The 20,327-nt window shown below is 43.4% G+C and overlaps 1 protein-coding gene across 6 annotated transcripts in view; it reads right to left on the bottom strand.

The window, feature by feature from the left end:
• The window catches only part of PLEKHA2 (pleckstrin homology domain containing A2), a 71,002-nt gene extending 55,923 nt beyond the window's left edge, over window positions 1-15,079 (bottom strand). Inside the window, exon 1 of one of the 6 annotated variants that reach the window (XM_029226537.1) lies at window positions 14,455-15,079. The gene's annotated coding sequence lies outside the window, so the exon portion shown is untranslated. Of the gene's footprint in view, window positions 1-550; window positions 821-922; window positions 1,191-14,454 lie in introns of those variants that run through there. The other 5 variants (XM_029226536.1, XM_029226533.1, XM_029226539.1 and 2 more) reach the window with 5 other exon arrangements.
• Window positions 15,080-20,327: the final 5,248 nt, after the last annotated feature.

Below are 20,327 nucleotides of genomic sequence, written 5' to 3' on the forward strand. Positions count from 1 at the left end.
GAAAATCCCCATCTGGAGTCCTAAAGAAAGACGGGGCGGGTGGCGGGAGAAGGAGTTAGAAGGGGAAGATTCACCAAGTAGCAAGGAAACCTTACAGCGAGAGGCTGGGGGTTCAGGGCTGGCCTGGGGAGGAGATGGGTCCGCCCCCCGTGAGCTGGCCCTGCCGCGCCTCCTCTCACACTTTTCGTTCCTACAAGGCCTCTCTTTTCCCTTTTCCCTTTTTTTTTTTTTTTTTAATTCGATGAAATAGCAGTCTTCAGAACTGGAGCAGAAGAGGGAAGCGGGTAAGGTGAGGAAGAAGTTCGTCAGACAGACAGACAGACAGCTCCCCTCGAGTGCTTTCCCGACCTGACACCAAATCTGCATTTTAGGACAGTTTCCTTTAAGTCACCCCAGAGTCCGTAGTTCCAGAAGCCCGAGGGGCCCGGGCTGGACCCAGAGGGAAGGGAGGTATCTCCCTCGGGAGGCTTCTAGGCCTGCCACGGAATAAGGTAATAGGGGAAGAGAAAGATGAGTCTCCACGGCCCCATCCGTGCCCCCGGGGACTTGCCTGCACGTTCTCTGCTCGTCTCCCCTACCCGCTGCCCGGGCAGTCGTGGCCGAGCCGGGGCCCCAGCGCCAGAACCCGCAGAGAAGTTTCGCCGCTGCAAACGTGAGAAAACGCAGCTCCGCAGAACACCCGCCCCCACCCTGCCCGCGGCCCCACCCCGCAGCCCGACCCCTGGCGGCGGCGACCTTGGCCACCCCGGGCGCTCCCGAGAGCCGGAGGAGGGGCTGCCCTGCGGGCTCGCCGGGGGCCACCGGAGGCGGCCGGGGGACGGCGGCGACCTCCCCTCGGCCCGCAGGGGGGCGCTCCCCCCCCCCCGCCCGCCCGCCCCTCGGCGCCGCGCCGCTCCCGGGCCCGCGCGGGCGCCCCACTTACCCCGCCGCGCAGGGCCGGGGCTCGGGCAGGGTGCGTGGGTTACATCGGGCTGGGAAGCGCCTCTGGGGCCCCGCGGGCCGTCGCTCTCGGGAGATGTCTGTCGCCGCCAAACTCTCGGGGTCTCTCGCGCCTCTCGCTCCTCTCCCTCCCCTCCCCTCCTCCCTCCCTCCTTCTCTCCTGTCCTTCGGCTCTTTTTTCCGGGTTAATTACGTTTCGCATTAAAGCAAAACCCAGCCCCGGATGTGAGTACAATGCTCCGCCGAGCCCGCCGGGGGCGGAGAGGGGTGCCGGGGCGCCGCGGGCTGGGAGGGGGTGCGGCCGGGCGCGCGGGCTGCGCGGACTCGGCGGGGGCGGGGCGCCCGGAGGCGGCCCCAGAGGCTGCGCGCCGGGACCACCTCGGCCGCGCCGGGGGAGGCCCTGCTTCCGACGCCAGCCCCGGGCAGCAGGTGTCCGAATGGGAAAGGGGCCGGGGGATGAGGGCATCCTAGAAACAGGGAGACGAGCCGGCCCGCGGGCTCACTCTTTACCCCGTTTATTCTTCCCAAAGCACCCACCTCCTCCCCCACCCCGCTCCAGCGACTTCAGCCGGGCCTTCCCCGGACCCGGAGCCTTCAGCCATCGGGGTTTAGGGTTAGCGTCGAAGGAAGCATCTCAGATTCTCCCGGGTTGTCATGCATGTGCCCCGGGAGCCCAGGGGGGTCGTAAGTTCTAACGGCTGTATAGGGACTTTTTCAGAGCGTGGCGCAAAGACGCCCTTCCAGCCCTCGGAGCGGGAGGGAGCTCTGGGGAAAAATGGGAAACAGACAAGCAGCAAGTATTAAGTAATATTGCCAAGAGGAACCTAAGAGAACTGTCGGGTGCCGGTGCAGCCTCTGCGTTACCGCATTTGATCCACGCTGCAACCCTATGGGTATCAATCCCCTTCACGATGAGGAAACCGAGACTCAGAGACGTTAAGGAATTTGCCCTGGGTCCCACAGTTATCAATGGCTCGTCTGTCAGGTTCTGACGCCGGCCTCGCACGTGAGGAGATAGATATTTCAATGTACATGCAGCCAGGCACATAACATTCGAAACACAGAAACGTAGTGGATTGACCCTGGGATGGAGGACCGACCGGGAGCTGCGATTCCTGGGGATTTTGGTGCAAATATAGTTGATAAGGTCGAGTTCTAGTTACAAGGCTTTGACGCAGGGGAGGGCCGAAGAAGACCCTTGAGGCTGGATGGGCGGGATTGCGGGAAAGGCTTGTCCACGTCCCATTGTTGGAAGGGGAAAGGCAGACTGTTAAAAAGTCTCCAGGACCTGAGGCAGCAAAGCCTGGGGGAAGGGGGGCCCCAGCCAGACGAGCCGGGAGGAAGGTAGGACCACGCTCAGCACACACCCCGAAAGCACCAGTGATGAAACCACACGTTTCCTCTTCCATTTTGATTGCCAAAGCAAAAATGAACCAACCTGCTCTCTCAGGTGTGAAAAAAGACTGTTTGCTTTAGAACATTTTGCTTTGAATGAGGAAGGAAAGGGGGACACAAGAAAAAAAGCATTTCCTTTGAAATAAATACATCAACGTCAATTTTTTTTTTTTTCTATCTGCTCATGAAGATTTTTGCCACTCACATAAATTTCAGGCAGAGCATATACTCTGGAACCAGATGGCCTGGGTTTGAATCCCAGCTGTGGTGCTTATTATCTTTGATCCCAGAGCAAGTGACAACCTTTCCGTGCCTTATTTTCTACATCTGGATGCTTACAAAGAGTGAATGAGTTAACATTTGTAGAGTGTTTGGATTACTGCCGAACGTGAAGTAGGTGCTATGTAAATGTTTTTGAATTTAAAAATTAGATTATGGTTTTCAGGGTGAAATGGAACAAAATTCCATCCAGCTCCCAGTAAATCCGACTGGAACGGATGGTTTCCAGTATGAGCCATGAGGTAAAAAGTCTCAGATTCCATGGTATGGTACATATTAAAACCCATAAAACTCTAGTCCCTGTGGGGCCTGCCTGAGTTACTCAGTCACAGAGCCACAAATATTTCCTGAGCACTACTGTACTGGATGCCTGGGAGGCAAAGCTCGTCGAGAGGATGCAAGTGTTACTAGGAGGTTGACGCAGCCTTGTATCCCTCCTGGAAATGCCATGAAAATGGCACGGAGTGACAAAGTACTACCAACTTTTAGAGAAACAAGACATGTGTGTGTGCGCGCACACGCATGTGTTTGGGAGGGGTCCTCGAGAAGGAAGTAGTGAATTTTGAAATGGGCCTGAGAAGATGGGGACAATTTGACTCCAGTGTTGGGCTGGGGTGGGGGTGGTGGTCATCAGTGCACTTTGGGTGATGCTTGTACTTCACTGGGATCCCCGTTTACTGCCACATTTATCGCTAGCCAGGACCTGGCCCCAGTTAGATTACAATTTCTTCTCTGACTCCTGTATTTCCACTGTTTCCTCAGAGGTCTCCTGCCACCCCCTCCCGTAGTGGCACAGAGTGTCAATTGAGTCTGAGCCCTGCTGTGGTCCTTTTGCCATCTCCGACACATTTTGAAAGTATTTACATTGACTGATTTTATGCATTCATTTTTTTCAGTGCAATAAACAGCCCGGATGTCTGAAAATGTGACTCCGCCTATTGGGAAAGGAATGTCAAAAAAGGCCTTTCACATCAGCTATCTCAGTCCCCTGTTGTATCAGTGCAAGATAAGGTTCAACAATTTGCTGAAGGTTTTGCAGCTGGTTAGTGGCAGAGGTGTTTCTGGAACCCAGGGTTGAATACCCCCAGAATCTTCTAGTATTGATGTGGGAACCTCTCCATGAAGATGGAGACTACTGGTCCAGAACCTAAGAATTTAAACAGAGAGCCTTATACTCTATACCCATTTATGCACTTTTCTATTCATTTTCAGTGTTCACGGCTGGGTAACTAGATGCCCTAACGACCTTCAGTGGTGAGCCAGGGCACCCTCTGGGGAACCACACTGTGCTCTGTCCTTAGAGACACCCATTATGGAAGGTACCAGGCTGAAGCTGGGGCCAGGTAGTTCCGTTGGGGAAAGTGTGGGACTGAAGAGGCCAAGGTCAGTGGTTGATCCTGGTTCAGGCCAGTTAATTTCGCACAAAGATGAATTGCTCCAAGGCCATCGCACTTCTAGTGCTAGCTGGTCATTTTATAAAGAGTTGTTGTTGGTTTCAATAGCAAAGTACCATCCATTTCTAGAAAGATTACTCAAACTACTATTGTTCTATTCAGTCCTATTCATTCAGCAAACAATGATCTGAACCTATTAACTATTTTTCCTCCCATATATCTTGTACTTACTTATTTTCCAGGTGCTTACTAAATGTTAATTGCTTTACATGTATTATCTCATTTAAGCCTTACAACACTGGGAGTAAGGTACTACTATTTCCCCATTTTATAGATGAGATGACTAAAACATGGAGACCAAGCCTAGTTACAAGCCTGTGCAGTCTGACGCCAGAGCTGGCCCCCTCTTAACCACCAAGTTTGTGAAGGATTCAGGAAGACATAAAACAAGACTCTTTCCCGCCACATTTTCGATAATTATCATCATTTAGAATCTCCTTTCCTTTTCAGCTAGCAATTTCATGTCCAAAGATTTGTCCTACAGAAAGTCATCCGGAGATATATATAGTATAGATGGAGTGTATGTTTATGTGTACCTACGAAGTGTATATCTGGAATATATATACACATTTGCTGCAGCATAATAGTGAAATTTGGAAATCACTGTCATTCTCATCAGCAAGGGATTGAACAGGTAAATACCATTAATGCCATATAATCTTATACTATGCAGCTGTTAAAAAAGAATGAAAAATACTATATGAAATTTTTTCTATATGAAAAAATACTAAATAAGTAGGACTAAAAAAGGTACAAAGGTGTCTGTATAATACAATCCCATTTCTGTAAATGAAAACCGTACATATGTATTACATGAAAAAAAGTCTAAAAGACTATATTCCAAGCTGTTAGCCACAGTTCTCTTAGGGCATGGGAAGAGGGACTATAATGACGAATCTCACTTTCTAAGAGATGTATTTCTGTAATGTGTTATTTTTTGCAATAAGCCTGCATACATTTGCTTATCAAAGAAGAACAATAATGATTTAAAATTATAATGAAAAATTTTAAAGTTCTATGAGAAAGCATATTGCACCCCTCAAGAATCCCATCATTTAGTTGGGAGGGAATGTAACAAAAGGAAAGAAAAGCCAGAAACTAATACAAGCAGGGACAAGAGGAAAGAGAAAATTTTGTGGGAAAAAAACAACCAGCTGGGGTTGAGAGGTGCAGGAGAAAATGTATGAAGGAGATGGCACTTTGGAAGAACCTTAAAGGTGTAGATAGTGTAAAATGTGGAAGGTGGAGAGGGGCATGAGAATAAATGGGTTCCAGATAAAGTGACTGGTCCTGTGCAGCTGGAGCACGGTGGAAGCAGGGAGGATGAAGAAAGGATTTTCATGGGGAACAAAACAGGAAAGAAAGGTTGCTGGAGGGTCTTTATTGCTAAGCAAATGAGTTTTACTTTATTACTGTAGGCTTTAAGAGCCACTGGAGGTTTTTGAACAAGGAAGTGACACTATTAGAAGTAAATAAGCAGCAATTTCATAGTTCATGACTGCATGGTAACTGGTCTCTCAACACCAAGCTGCCACCGGGATGTGACTCCTGACTCTGTTCCTAATTAGCTCTATAGCCATGGACCAGTTACTCTGCTTCTCTGTATTTCTATAAAATGGAGAAGGTGGTGATAACAGATAACTTATCTCATACCATTGTTGTTGAGACTGAGTTAATGTTTTTAGGGCACATGGTAATTGCTGAGAATGTCTGTTAAACTTTAACAATCAGCTTCATACCTTTGAATTAAAATCTTTTCATTTCATTTTGAAACTTTTATTACAAAGAGCTAACATTACAGGACAAATTATTAACTATTCTTTCTTCACACTTTCACAGGTTTATAGATTATTAATCCCATTTTACAGGTGGAAGACTTTAGGTTTTTAAGGAGAGATACAGTCTCAGAATCACATAGCAAGACATGAGTTGTGAGTCCTGGTTCAGTGGTCCCTGCCCAACACCCAGGGTTATCGCTTAGCTCCAATTCTCAGAGCCTTGAGAATAGGAAAAATAGAAGAACATTGGCAATTTCTGTTTATAGGATAAGGGCTGCAGTAAGGGACAGTAATAAAATAAAATCAAAAACGAGAAAACTTTGGTGAAATACCTGGAAGTGTGTATATAAAATCAAATTTGTAATATATACATATATATATATATATATATATGTATATATATCTGGTGAATTATGCTACTTCCAAAATAAAAGTCATATGTTGAAGACCTAACTCCCAATCTGACTGCATTTGCAGGTAGAGCTTTTAGGAGGTAATTAAGGTTGAATGAGTTTATAAGGGTGAGGTCCTAATCCAATAGGATTGATGGCCATATAAGAAGAGGAAGAGATCTCTCTCCCTGTCTCCACAGCACCAAGGAAAAGCCGTGTGAACACACAGCAAGAAGGCAGCCGTCTGCAGTCCTAGAAGAGAGCTCTCACCAGAGCGCAACCATGCTGGCAACCCCATCCCAGACTCCAGCCTCCAGACTGTGAGAAAATAAATTTCTGTTGTGTAAGCCACCCACTCTATAGTACTTTTTATACTCATACATACATATATAGACATTACATATGTACACATGCCAAAATTACTTCCCTGTGACAAAGTTTGGAAAACATTGCCATACTGCTAAATCTGACACTAATATAAACTTCAAAATGAAGTGCCCGTCCAGTCCCCAGAAATAAGAGTCTCCTGGCTAAATGCACCATTCCTATTGATTCATGCTGATGACATTGTTTTTCTGTCAGTTTGAACAAGGGCAGTGCATGGCTTGGAATCCTGCATCCCCAGTGATGCCCTGTGATTACAAGGGAAGAACTGGGCCTGTGGAATCAGAGAGAGAGAATGAATAGATAGATACCTTAGGTTTGGATCCTTGACCTTGCTTTCGTACTAAATTTTATTTTTGACCTTGCTTTCGTACTAAACTTTATTTTTGCTTAGACTAGTTTCATAATTCATTTCCTCAGCACCAAGCCTACATAGGGGCTACGATTAGAAAATACTGGGGGTGAATATAGTTAAAGTTGGCAACTGGAATAAACTACCTGGTTTATTCCAAGAGATGCCTATGGTGGTCAGTGAAGTGGGTTGGCTGTTACTTCAGTGGTTCACAACACAAGCTGGTGATTACAAAACAAAGAAAATCAAACAGGATATTTGAACAGATGGATTTATGTCCTTCATTATTTTGTCAATAAGAAATATATGCACACCGTACAAAGTTCAAAAGGTACAAAAGAGGAAGAGTGAACAAATATTTTATTTTAAAAAATCCTTTCTAGGGGCTTCCCTGGTGGTGCAGTGGTTAAGAATCCACCTGCCAATGCAGGGGACACGGGTTCGAGCCCTGGTCTGGGAAGATCCCACATGCTTGCAGAGCAACTAAGCCCGTACGCCACAACTACTGAGCCTGCGTGCCACAACTACTGAAGCCCACGTGCCTAGAGCCCATGCTCCGCAACAAGAGAAGCCACCGCAATGAGAAGCCTGCGCACTGCAACGAAGAGTGGTCCCTGCTCACCACAGCTAGAGAAAGCCCAAGCACTGCAATGAAGACCCAATGCAGCCAAAAATAAAATAAATAAATTTATAAAAAGAATCCTTTCTATTTCTGAATTTTCCAAGTATTCTTCAATAAGCATGTATTATTTTATGATTATAGGAAAAAAGTTAGCTTTATAAGCAAATAACTAGTTTTTAATTTAAAAGTACCTCAGACGCAAGCGGGAAGAGATATGGGAACATATGTATATATATAACTGATTCATTTTGTTGTGAAGCTGAAACTAACATACCATTGTAAAGCAATTATACTCCAATAAAGATGTTAAAATGAAAAAAAATAAAAAATAAAAGTACCTCAGAGATCTCACAGCTGCTTTGTGATTTAAAAAAAAAAGCAACAACATACCACTAACTTTATCTTCAACTTAAAAATAATTGTGTCTTTGATATATTTTTCAAGAAATTTTAGCCAACTTTATATCCATTCATGTTAAAATTCCTGCCACTGGAAAAGATATACAAAACTGACTGGCAGTTTGAACCCCGAGAACTGGTGAAACTCAGTATGAGTCACTGGAGACAGGTAATTTGCTAAGGAATCTTCTTTCAAATTTCATCATAATTTGTAATGATGACTCCACATGTCTGTCAAATGTTGTTAAAATTAAGTGCAACACTAGGCTGGAGGTTTTAGCCCAGTCCAGCTTAACTCCTTCATTTAGGAATTAAACAATGACAAGCTAGATTTATCCTTACACCTAATGCATAATGATGGTTTGGATGTTCTAATTGGATAAGTGGCCAAATGCTCCCTCCAGCATATAATGTCAGAAGGTGTCACAGTCCTGGTTTGCTGCAAAGACATATCAGGAACATGGTCCTGACCTGGAGGTCACTTTCTGGTAACTTCAATCCCTGGAACAGAACTCTGAACCGGAAGGTAAGAGGGGAAGAGCCTCTGCGTAGCCAAGTCCCTGCATCTTCATGGAGATGCCTTTCTTAGGCTTGCTCTTTGATTCTGGCTGAAGATTTAATTTCAGAAGGTCCAGTTATGTGGTTTCCCAGTCCTCAGTGGATTAGAAACCAAGAAAATAGAAAAGCTTTTGGAGATGGAGGAGGGAGGGGGATGGGAAAATGACTTTATTCAGTTCATTCCTCTCTGTAAATGGATTAGCTGACAACAACAAAGGAGGGAAAGAAAAGTTAACAAGCATTCCCAGAGGTTATATGTGCCCCAGACAATCTTCTTCATTCCCAGTGATGACCTTGGGGTAGGAAAATGTGTTTGAACTGTGATCAGAAATTTTCATATAGTTTTGCTGGTAAGAGTGGTGGCCTCTGGGGAGGAGATCACTTCTGAGGTGGTAAGAGGAGACAGGACTCATTCATGCTCTTGTATATTTTTCAGATATTATATTATGTGCATTATGTTTCTTTTGCTTAATAATAAATTTTTAAAAAATTATTTAATGCCCCCACAAAAGACTTTACAAATAAAAAGTACCTAAAAGAAAAGTGTATAAATTAAAATATTGGAGACCTGAAACCATAAAACTCTAGAAGAAAACATACTGGGTAAGCTCCTTGACATTGGCCTTGGCAATGATTTATTTGGATTTAACACCAAAAGCAACAAAAGGCAACAAAAGCAAAAATAAACAGGTGGGGCTACACCAAACCAAAAAGCTTCTGCACAGCAAAGGAAACCATCAACAAGATGAAAAGGCAACCTACGGAATGGGAGAAAATACTTGCAGTATCTGATAAGGGATTAATATCCAAAATATGTAAGTAACTCATACAACTCAACAACAAAAAAACAAACAATCTGATTTTTTAAATGGGCAGAAGAACTGAATAGACATTTTTCCAAAGAAGATATACAGATAGCCAACGGGTACATGAAAAGATGCTCAACATCACTAATCATCAGGGAAATGCAAATCACGACCACAATGAGATGTCACCTCACACGTATCAGAATGGCTATCATCAGAAAGACAGCAAATGACAAGTTGGCAAGGATGTGGAGAAAAGGGAACCCTCGGGCACCGTTGGAATGCAAATTGGTATAGCCACTATGGAAAACAGTATGGAGGTTCCTCAAAACATTAAAAATAGAACTACCATGTGATCCAGCAGTTCCACTTCTGTGTGTATATCAGAAGGAAACAAAATCACTATCTCAAAAAGATATCTGCACTCCCATGTTCACTGCAGCATTAGTTACAATAGCCAGGACGTAGAAACAAAGTGTCCACTGACAGATGAATAGATAAAGAAAATGTGGTGTATATATATATATGTGTATATATATATATAGACACACATATACATATAGACACACACATATATATAGACACACATATGTATATGCAGTGAAATATATTCAACCATAAAAAAGAAGGAAATCCTGCCATTTGCAGCAACATGGATGGACCTTGAAGGCATTATGCTAAGTAACGTGAGACAGAGAAAAACAAATGCTGTATGATCTCACTTATATGTGGAACCTAAAAAACCACTGTGGAAAACAGTATGGAGGTTCCTTAAAAAACTAAATATAGAACTACCATATGACCCAGCAATCCCACTCCTGGGCATATACCCTGAGAAAACCATAATTCAAAAAGAGACATGAACCACAATGTTCATTGCAGCACTATTTACAATAGCCAGGACATGGAACCAACCTAAATGTCCATCAACAGATGAATGGTTAAAGAAGATGTGGCACATATATACAATGGAATATTACTCAGCCATAAAAAGAAACGAAATTGAGTTATTTGTAATGAGGTGGATGGACCTAGATGGAATCTAAAAAAAAAAAATGGTACTGATGAACCTAGTTGCAGGGCAGGAGTAAAGATGTAGACATAGAGAATGGACTTGAGGACACGAGGTGGGAGGGAGAAGCTGGGGTGAAGTGAGAGTAGAATCGACACATATACACTACCAAATGTAAAATACTCAGCTAGTGGGAAGCAGCCGCATAGCACAGGGAGATCAGCTCCATGCTTTGTGACCACCTAGAGGGGTGGGATAGGGAGGGTGGGAGGGAGATGCAAGAGGGAGGGGATATGGGGACATGTGTATGCATATGGCTGATTCACTTTGGTGTACAGCAGAAACTAACACAGTATTGTGAAGCAATTATACTCCAATAAAGATCTATTAAAAAAACAAAACAAAACAAAACACTGAACTTATAGAAACAGAGAACAGATTGGTGGTTGCCAGAGGTGAGTGTGGGGTGAGGGGAATGTGTGAAGGTGGTCAAAAGTGCAAACTTCCAGTTATAAGATAAATAAGTTCTGGGGATGGATGGCATGGATGGATGCATGGTAACTATAGTTAACAATACCATATAGTATATTTGAAAGTTGATAAGAGAGGAGATCTCAGAAGTGCACATGACAGAAAAGAACTATCATTTACTCTTCAGTTCTGATGTGAAGAACGGTGCTTCTTTTCTCTCCTATTTCAACTGCTACAATCCCTGTGACCGAGCTTCCCCCCACGTGGATGTGGATTTCCTTTGCCATTTGGGCATATGGTTGCTTCCATTCGTTTTTTTGCCTTCCTTGAAAAGAAAGTCCACCAGAACCTTGGCTGGTATGCGAGAAAGTCATTCTCCAGAGGGGTGCACATCAGGGTTGGTTAGATCATTTCAATTAGTTACCATCCAACCCTGAGGTAGCTCCCCTATACTCAGAAGGTGACAAGCAAGCGTTACAGTAGAAGTCAAGTCCGTTAGAACGCAGCTTGTAATTACATGTTACTGAGCACACCATGAGTCAAATCATGGTCACTGAAATGTAACTGCATGTTCTTGAAATAGTTCAGCCTTGAGGTCTAGGGGCTGATTTATTTCTGGTTTCTCCAATTTAAGCCCTTGTATCATGACCCTGGAACTACCACCCAGTTCAGAGTAGATGGGCAACATGATGAGGTACAAAGAACTGGGGACTATGAGTCCTCTGAAATTGTAGGTAAAATGATGCCTACATTTTTTATTGTTCAAAGTTGTAAAGTATCTAGAAATATAAGGATTATGAGCAGAAATGTTGGGAAGACAATGATATGAAGTGGTGGTCTTCAAACTTTTCTTTACCAACACCCCCTAAAAAATGCTAGAAAACTACACATCTCTGCAAACATTTTTAAATTGACATGTGTAACTTTTAATCACAGGTTTGAGTGGTTCAACGGATGTATTCTGTTAGCATGGTATATTTCAAAATAAAACTGTCATATAGCTTTTTTTTTTTTTTTTTTTTTGGCCGTGCCGCAGGGCTTGTGGGAACCGGCAGTGAAAGTGTGGAGTCCTAACCAGTGGTCCACCAGGGAATTCCCATAACACTCTTTTAAAATGTATCCAACAGAATCTAATACCACAGTAACTTGACACTTACCATCATTCCTTTTTCAAAATGAACAAGCAGTTCTTTAACAGTCAGAAATGTTAAATCCTTTCCTTTCTTCCTGGAACTCTATATTCATTCCACTTCTTCTAAACAAGTGTATCCAAATGTCATATTTTTATGACATCTTTTATTATTTGAACATCTCTTATTGATTACCCCCTCACATTTTCTGAAGCAAAAATGCCTATGTAAATAGATTTCCAATTTAAAATTTTAAAACTATCCCACGACCTTCAGGCTCCGAGTGTTAAAACATTTTTTGGAAACTAAGTCATCATTACAATTATTTGTAACAAGGTAAATATATATGTTATTGATCACTAAACATAGAGCAGTAAAATGTTATTGGAAATTATTCCCTTAATACATAAATATATGTACTTTTATATATTTACATACATATGTAATTAGTTAAAATATCCATTAATTAATATTACTTAGGGAAGAATGAGCTGGTTTAGCACCAGTATTATCCCTCTTACTCTTTTTTTTTTTTTTTTTTTAACACATGGAAAAAGAGTAAGGAAAAGAAGTGTCTAAGGCCTCATGGGAACTAAGTAACAGCAACAGAACCGGAAGTCATGTAAAGACAGCCACAGACACATACCTGGGCTATATGGCAATCACAATGTAATTTGAGAACTGGAAGACTTCTATTCCTCAAGGTCCAATTCTAGCTTTAGAGACCCATCTATTTCTCATTTTTATGAACGTAGGCACTGAGAAACCTTGTTCACATGAACAAATTGGTGAGGCTGTTATGACAGTGCTTAGGGCTGATGAGAAGGAAGGAAAATTGGGACATACTTCTGGGCTCATGGCTTCAGAGCGGGGTCTGGAATGACTCAATGAACACAAACCCCGTGTGAAGATTTCTAGCGAGTCCACCTTTGTCAGGGAGCTCAAAATCTGTTTTTCAGCAGAGCCGAATTTGGCAGTGTCATTCAATTTTTTGAACTCCTTCGAGCTATAGGTCAGACATCACGTCAAAAATTACTCTATGGGGGAGGTTGGAGGGCAGGGAGCATATGGGAACATTCTGTACTTTCTGCTCAATTCTGCTGTAAACCTAAAACTGCTCTAAGAAATAAAGCCTATTTTTTAAAAAATTGTTGTAATGATCTATCAGTGGTCAACTCAATTAGGCTTTTTTCCTCCAAGTTTTATGGAAAGCCATCAATTGGAAGCCACCTACCTTGTGAAATGATTTGTACCTCAGTTACAAAAGGCTTTTGCTTTCTCAACAAAAACACAGATATTTCTAACCATCCCTTGTCTTGGCCCTGGAGGTTTTTACAACAAAGGGCAATGCCTTTCTTTTCTTTTTTAGAAGAGAGAGAGGGCCGGTGTGAAAGGGCAGGCGGGAGCAGAGAAGATGGGCATGAAACCCCACTCTCTCTCCATCTCAGGCAGATGGAGAAACTGATTCTCTAAAACTGTGTACCCCATGGGTGCCCATCCTTTAAACATCACCTGAGGGTGGCGATTTAAGAGCTACCTCAAATACACAGAATTATAAGGTCAGATTTTTAATAATGAATTCGCTGTTTATCTGAAATTCAAATTTAACTGGGAGTCCAGTATCTACAGTCTATCTGGCAACCCTTTCTAATCCTCATCATTCTTTTTAAGAGATGAGAAAAACTGAGACCTGGAAAGAACAAAGTACTGGACCAAGGGACTTTTATTTCTCCGTCTACCTGATTCTCAGATGTAATTACTGTTTTCTCGCCTCTCATCATGGGACCCATCTTTATCTGTCCTCCTACAGTGTTCCCATCCTTCTCACCCAAAGCAAAAACTACAGCAATAACAAAATATGATGGTATTCCTGAAAGGACCAAGTTTTGGAGGAAACCAGGGCCAGGAATTGGTTTGAGAGGAGCAGAGACAGCGTGTGGGTACAGCGTGGGCAAAGCATCTCTGCCCTGTCGCCTTGAAAACAGCGGCTAAAAAAAAGGAGAGGGAAGAGCAGCTGCTGTAAATCAGGGCAGACACCACATTTCTATAAAATGTGTGAATAGCCCCCTTTGCAGGCTAGCCCGTGGGTACATAGGAGAAAATATTATTCAAGTCCAGCCTCACGTCGGATCACCTTTGCCACCATCCTGAGCTGCTTCTTAGGAAAGGCGCCAAGCAGGCCTTTTGTTTTCTCTTTCCCCTTCTGTTCTGTTTACTACCAGTGCCCTCTCTCGCACTCCCAAACACCAAAAGTCATTTGAATTTCAAGCCTTTTTTTGGCCTCCCTGTGGGTGTGGGAGGACCTCCCTTGAGAATTGCTCTGGATCTAGTCGGCTACATCCGTAATTTGACAGAATCTCTGTCGTACCCCACCACCACCTCCCGTTCTTAATGCATGGGACATTCGGGTGCCTCCACCCCCGAACTTCCTCTACCTCATCCTTAGTGAGAAGAGCCCCCCAGGAATGCCCAGCCTCCACTTACCCGCCCCGGTTTGGGAAGAGCAAAGCTCTTGGCCAAGGGACCCAGCTCGGCCAGCCAACTGCTGCTAAGGACAAGGTGACAGTGACAAGGAGGAAGGCTAGACCTGAGACCCTCGGCTCAGGAGACCCAAGGCAAGTTCCTGTTTCAGAGACAGTTTTAAAAACTGATCAAGTTCAGAGAGGGGTGTGTGTACTTGCCTCTCCCCAAATCACCCACATGGCCCCCTTGATCTTCCCCCGGGGGCACAGCTGGTCTGCTTTTCTAAAGAATCTCTCTAGACCTAACCCTGTCCCTCCCTGCCCCTCCGTCCTCACGGCCGTTCCTTAGCTGGTGTCTCAATACTCTGGTACATTTTTGTTCTTGACAAGAAAAAGGAAAGGGAAAAAAAAATGAGAAAGAGAAAAAGGATGGCACATCGGAGTTTTTTGTGGTTTGGGACAGTTTTAGTGCAAGGTTTTCGGGACTTGATCTCCCCTGGTCCTTTCCATGCTGAAGACGGCGCTCAGTAACACTGCTGGTTACCAGTGGGACGTGTATTCTCCTTCTGATCCAACACGAGATGCTCTCCCTAGATTTGGAGTTGGGAGGGAGGAGATGGCACAGGTGATGTCCAAGGATGAAGAGCCCGTTTCAGACGGGATCTTCTGCGATAAGCAGAGCCCCTGCCTTCAGTTCTGCAGATGGACACTGAGTCCAGCAGGGCCACCAGAGTGGGGGGCTCACCTCTCCTGTGGAAAGAGACGGGGTGGGAGCGGGAGGGACTGAGGAAGAAAGAAATAAAAGGAAGGAAGGAAGAAAGAAAGAGAGGGGGAGAGAGAGGGAGGATAAATTTGTATATTCCTCTATTTTGACAGCTTCCTTATATTAAAATGGGTATAGAGACACAGACATAGAGGAAAAATGTATGGATACCAAGGGGGAAAGGGGTGAGGTGGGATGAATTGGGAGATGGGGATTGACGTATATACACTATTGATACTATGTATAAAATAGATAACTAATGAGGTCCTACTGTATAGCACAGGGAACTCTACTCGGTGCTGACCTAAATGGAAAGGAATTCCAAAAAAGAGGGAATATATGTATATGTGTAGCTGACTCACTTTGCTGTACAGCAGAAACTAACACAATATTGTAAAGCGACTATACTCCAATAAAAATTTAAGAAAAGAAACCTATCAATAAAAAATTCTTAAAAACAGTAAATAATTAAAAATTATTTTTAATTTTAAAAATAGGTATAATAATGTCTAACATACAATGTTATTATAAGGAATAAATAAAATAAAAATGCCCGGTAGTACAGAGCCTGACATACAGTAGATGCTAAATTAATTTTGTTGAGCATGAAGGGCACTTACACTTATGTTGTGTTTGCTTATCTGTTTGTCTTACCCCCCAGACTCTGAATGTCTTACTCATTTCCATAACCTCTGTACCTATGACAATGCCTGCAATATAGTAGACACTCAATACATATTTTTGAATTAATTCATCAGTTAATTAATACCCTGTCCCACCCTCACCTGGCCCCATTTTCCTTCCTGGTCAAGAGCTCTTTGCCCTCTCTCACTATGCTCCCTGGGCCAAGGTTCTGGAACTCAAATTCTGAACAAAATTTGTTGGACCTGCAATGGATGAAATGCCAGTACTCTACTTCCTAGAAATACCAAAGAGTTTTCCCAGCAAGCACAAGGAAGGCAAGAGATTAGGAAGGGCAGACTGTGGACTGTTGGTATTTCTAAGTCCATTGCAGAACCGTGACGTGTTTAAATTAAAACCAGAGTCCAAGGTACTACTTATATTCAAAGTATTTTAAAAAGCAGAGGACATCAGCCTCCCCAACGCAGTCAAGGAGGGAGGAACAGCGTTCTAGAAGAGAGAAAGACAGAGGAGGGATTGAGGAAGGAAGAAAAAGAAGGAAAGAAGGAGAGAAGGGAGGAGGGAGGGAGGGAGGAAGGGAAGGAGAGAAACAGAGGAAAGAAAGAAAGCTGGAACAGTGAATTTTCAAATAGGCGTGTGGAAATCTGAGTCAAGCATGGTCTACTGAACACATAATTTTATCTCTGCTGCTTTGCAAACCTCCACTAAAATGGCAGTAAGGGAGGAGAGGAGCATACATCCTCAAGGACAAAGAATGTGAAAACAGCCACAACCAACAATAAATGTTAAACCTTTAAGAAACACAAAAGCTATGATCAGTGGAAACTAACCTACCTACTATATCAGAAAAACCTAGACCTGTGCAAATTGGAAGCAGCAAGAAACCAGCTGTTCGGCATCTCCAAGCCCCAGACAGGCTGGGGGATTCAAGGACCAGGAGCCTCTGAAAGGAGTGGGGAGGGAGGTATGGTTTGGGTGGGGCTGGAAACAGGAAGATGGGTTGAAACCTTGCGTGAGGAGGAAGAAGACTGAGGTTGAACAAGGAAGGCTCAGGGCTTAGGGTCCAGGCTCCACCAAGGACAGAAATAAGACAGTGGAGTGACAGCCCGCATAATGAACAGAATGCCACCACTCACCCCCCATCTCCCTTGCCCAATTTGGCTGGAAAAATGCTGAAGAAGGCTTATACCTCCCCAATTCTCACCCCCAACCCTAGGCAGGAACGTGGGGGTATAATCTCATTGGAAAACATTGCAGCTCAAGGGACAAAGGCTACAGAATCAGGTATTTGTCTCCTGGTACAAAGGCTTTGGTGCACCCACCTGTCTTCAGGCCGCTCACTTATGCTCAGCATTTTCAAATAGATTTTAGTGCCTCGCTCATAACTGTGAACCACCACCAAGAACCATTGAATAGGGGCTTCCCTGGCAGTCCAGTTGTTAGGACTCTTAGCTCTCATGGCTGAAGCCCTGGGTTCAATCCCTGGTTGGGGAACTAAAATCCCACAAGCTGCATGGCGCGGCCAAAAAAAAAAAAGAAACATCGAATATTTGAGGGAATCCTTCGACATAAAAGGTAGACTAAAACAAATGGGGGGAGTAGGGGGAACTTTGAAGAAACAGAGGCAATGCAGGGAGAGAAAAAAATACTATAATATTGAGATTAAAAAGATACTGTGTTTATTTTTTAAATGATAATACCTTTTAAAAAAATATCAGGATGCACTTTAAAGAGGGAGAGAGAGAGCATACAGAAAACAAGAAAGACGTCATGGAAGTTAGAAATATGATAGAAAAAAATTCAATAGGAGGGTTGAAAGATAAAGTTGAGGGACTCTACCAGAAAGTAAAACAGAAAGACAAAAAGGTGGAAAGTATGAAAGATGAAAAAAATTGATATAAATTCAGGAGTCTCAATACCTGCTAAGTAACAGTTACAAAAAGAGAAAACAGAGAAACTAAATCAAGATAGAATCCTGGAACTGACATACATCAGTTTCCCAATTAAAAGGGCCAACGAGTGTCCAACACAGTGAATGAAAACAAACCCTCACAAACCTCTCACATTACTGTGAGACTTCAGAACTTCAGGGATAAAGAGAAGATCCCTAAAGCTTCCGGAAACAGGTCACACTCAGAGAAGTCAAGGAGTCAGAATGGCATCAGCCTTCTGAACAGCAGGACAAAAGGATCAAGACCTTCAAAAGGCCTCAAGAGGGAAAAACGGTTTATAACCTAGACTTCTGTACCCAACAAAAGTGTAAAACAAACATGTGGACAGAATAAAGATATTTTTCAGGCATCCATTGTCTCAAAAAATTCACTTCACTTTCCCCCATTCCCAAAAAGCTACTGGAAGATGCATTCCTCCCAAACAAAGGGAGAGACAAACTAAGATCCCTGGAAAATAGGCCTAACACAGGAGAGAGGCAGAGGGAATTCCCAGGATGAAGATGAAGGGAAGTTTCAGAATCACAGCTGTGCATCACACCTACGAAAAAGCAGTCCATATCTGAGCTGGAGGTCAGAGAAATTCAGGATTGTGGAATCTCAGAGACATTCAAAAGAAAAAATAAGAAATTGGGAGATCACCTGATGTGTTTGGATGTATTAGGAAGAATTGTATAGTTCTTATTAGTTATAGAATTATATTCTAATTTATAAAATTAAGAATTTTATAACTCTTAAATTATAAGTTTATAATTCATAAAGTTAGAAGATGAATTAAAGACACATAAAAAACCAATTAAACAACAATAACAACAAAGAGGCAGTTATTAATTCCAGGAAAAACAAAAAGTTATATAGGAAAGAAAAGGTAATCACCATGTGCTACATGGCTCCTCTCTGAACAATGTTTACATAAATATTTAACACTAATGTAAACATGGAACACTGATTTGATAAAATTGTTATGTGGGACTTCCCTTGTGGCGCAGTGGTTAAGAATCCTCCTGCCAACGCAGGGGGCACGGGTTTGAGCCCTGGTCCGGGAAGATCCCACATGCCGGGGAACAATTAAGCCTGTGCGCCACAACTACTGGGCCTGTGCTCTAGAGCCCGTGAGCCACAACTACTGAAGCCTGCGCGCCTAGAGCCTGTGCTCCACAACAAAAGAAGCCACCGCAGTGAGAAACCTGCACGCCACAACAAAGAGTAGCCCCCGCTCGCCGCAACTAGAGAAAGCCCGCGTGCAGCAACGAAGACCCAGCGCAGCCAAAAATAAATAAATAATAAATAAATAATTTTTAAAAATCGTTATGTAACTGGAAGGGAGAGTAGTAAGGGAGCTAAAATCTCATATTTCATAGTAAGATGTCCATAGAAGGAAAAATCAAGAACTAGCAGCGTAAGCATGATATATGAAACTAAGAAGGTAAAGCTGAAAGTGACCGCCTCTCAGGTAAGGGTGACAGTTGAAGAAAGGAGCTATTTTTTTGTGATAAGCCTTGTAGCACTATTTGATTTTTTTAAAACCTGTGTGCATCTGCTGCTTGCATATGATCGTTTGAAAGTTGACAAACCAGGCAATCTGAGTTCTGGTCCTATTCTCCCCTCCTCTGCTACAGGATTTCAGTTTCTCAGACAACAAATGAGGAGCTGGTGCATAAGCCAGAAGAGGGGCGGTAATCAAAGCCCTCGGGAGGGGTTTCCCCGAACACTCTTCTCGTCCTCTGAGCTCCTGGCACTTGATGTTTATCCCTTTTCCACAATAATTATGTTTATTCAACCTCTAAAGTCAACTGGAGGAGACTTGGGGGCATCTTTATGGAGGTTGGGGCAAGTTTTTATTACATTTTCTTTTACATACGACAATGACAAGATGCAGAGTAAGGGCAATATTGGGAAGCTGGTCTCCACCACGTGTTCAGTAACATCCCACCCTGCGTTCTGACAGTCCTTGTATCCTAAACTTGATCAAATATTTTGGGTCTTTCCCCCCAAACCGGTTGAAAACTTTCCCATGGTTAGGGACCATAACTTATGTGTTTTTTGTTTGTTTTCTTGGCTGGGCTGTTTGGTTTGGAGTGTTTTGTTTGTTTGGTTTTTTCCATTCCCCACAAAGCATGATAGTGGCTTGATAACCAACTGCTGAGTAAGACAGGAGTCTCGTCCTGTCTTGGTGAGGGGTCCTGCAGTGCATGTGTTCATAAGGGGAACGGATTTATTTTAAGAGAGAACACAAAGAGCAGGATGACAGTGGGGAATTTTGGTCACAGGACCCGAGGAACTGCTTGTGTGATTCTCTGCACCACCCCCGTTTCTATTTTTTGCTGGTCGTTTTGTCCTGTTCCTGGCGACATCACTGTGTTAGGAACCAGAAAGCACCAAGACCTCAGCTATCCTGTGCCCCTGCTGTCCTGGGTGACCTTGAGAAACTCAGATATAATAGTTTAGCTTCATTTTCTCCCCGGTAAGATACAGGGTTGGACCAGCTGACTGCTATGGGCCCTTCTCGTGCTAAGATTGCAGATTTCACAACTGTTTACG

This window comes from Monodon monoceros, unplaced genomic scaffold (assembly GCF_005190385.1).
Source record: "Monodon monoceros isolate NGI ecotype Baffin Bay Population unplaced genomic scaffold, NGI_Narwhal_1 Super_Scaffold_17, whole genome shotgun sequence".
NCBI lineage: Eukaryota > Metazoa > Chordata > Mammalia > Artiodactyla > Monodontidae > Monodon > Monodon monoceros.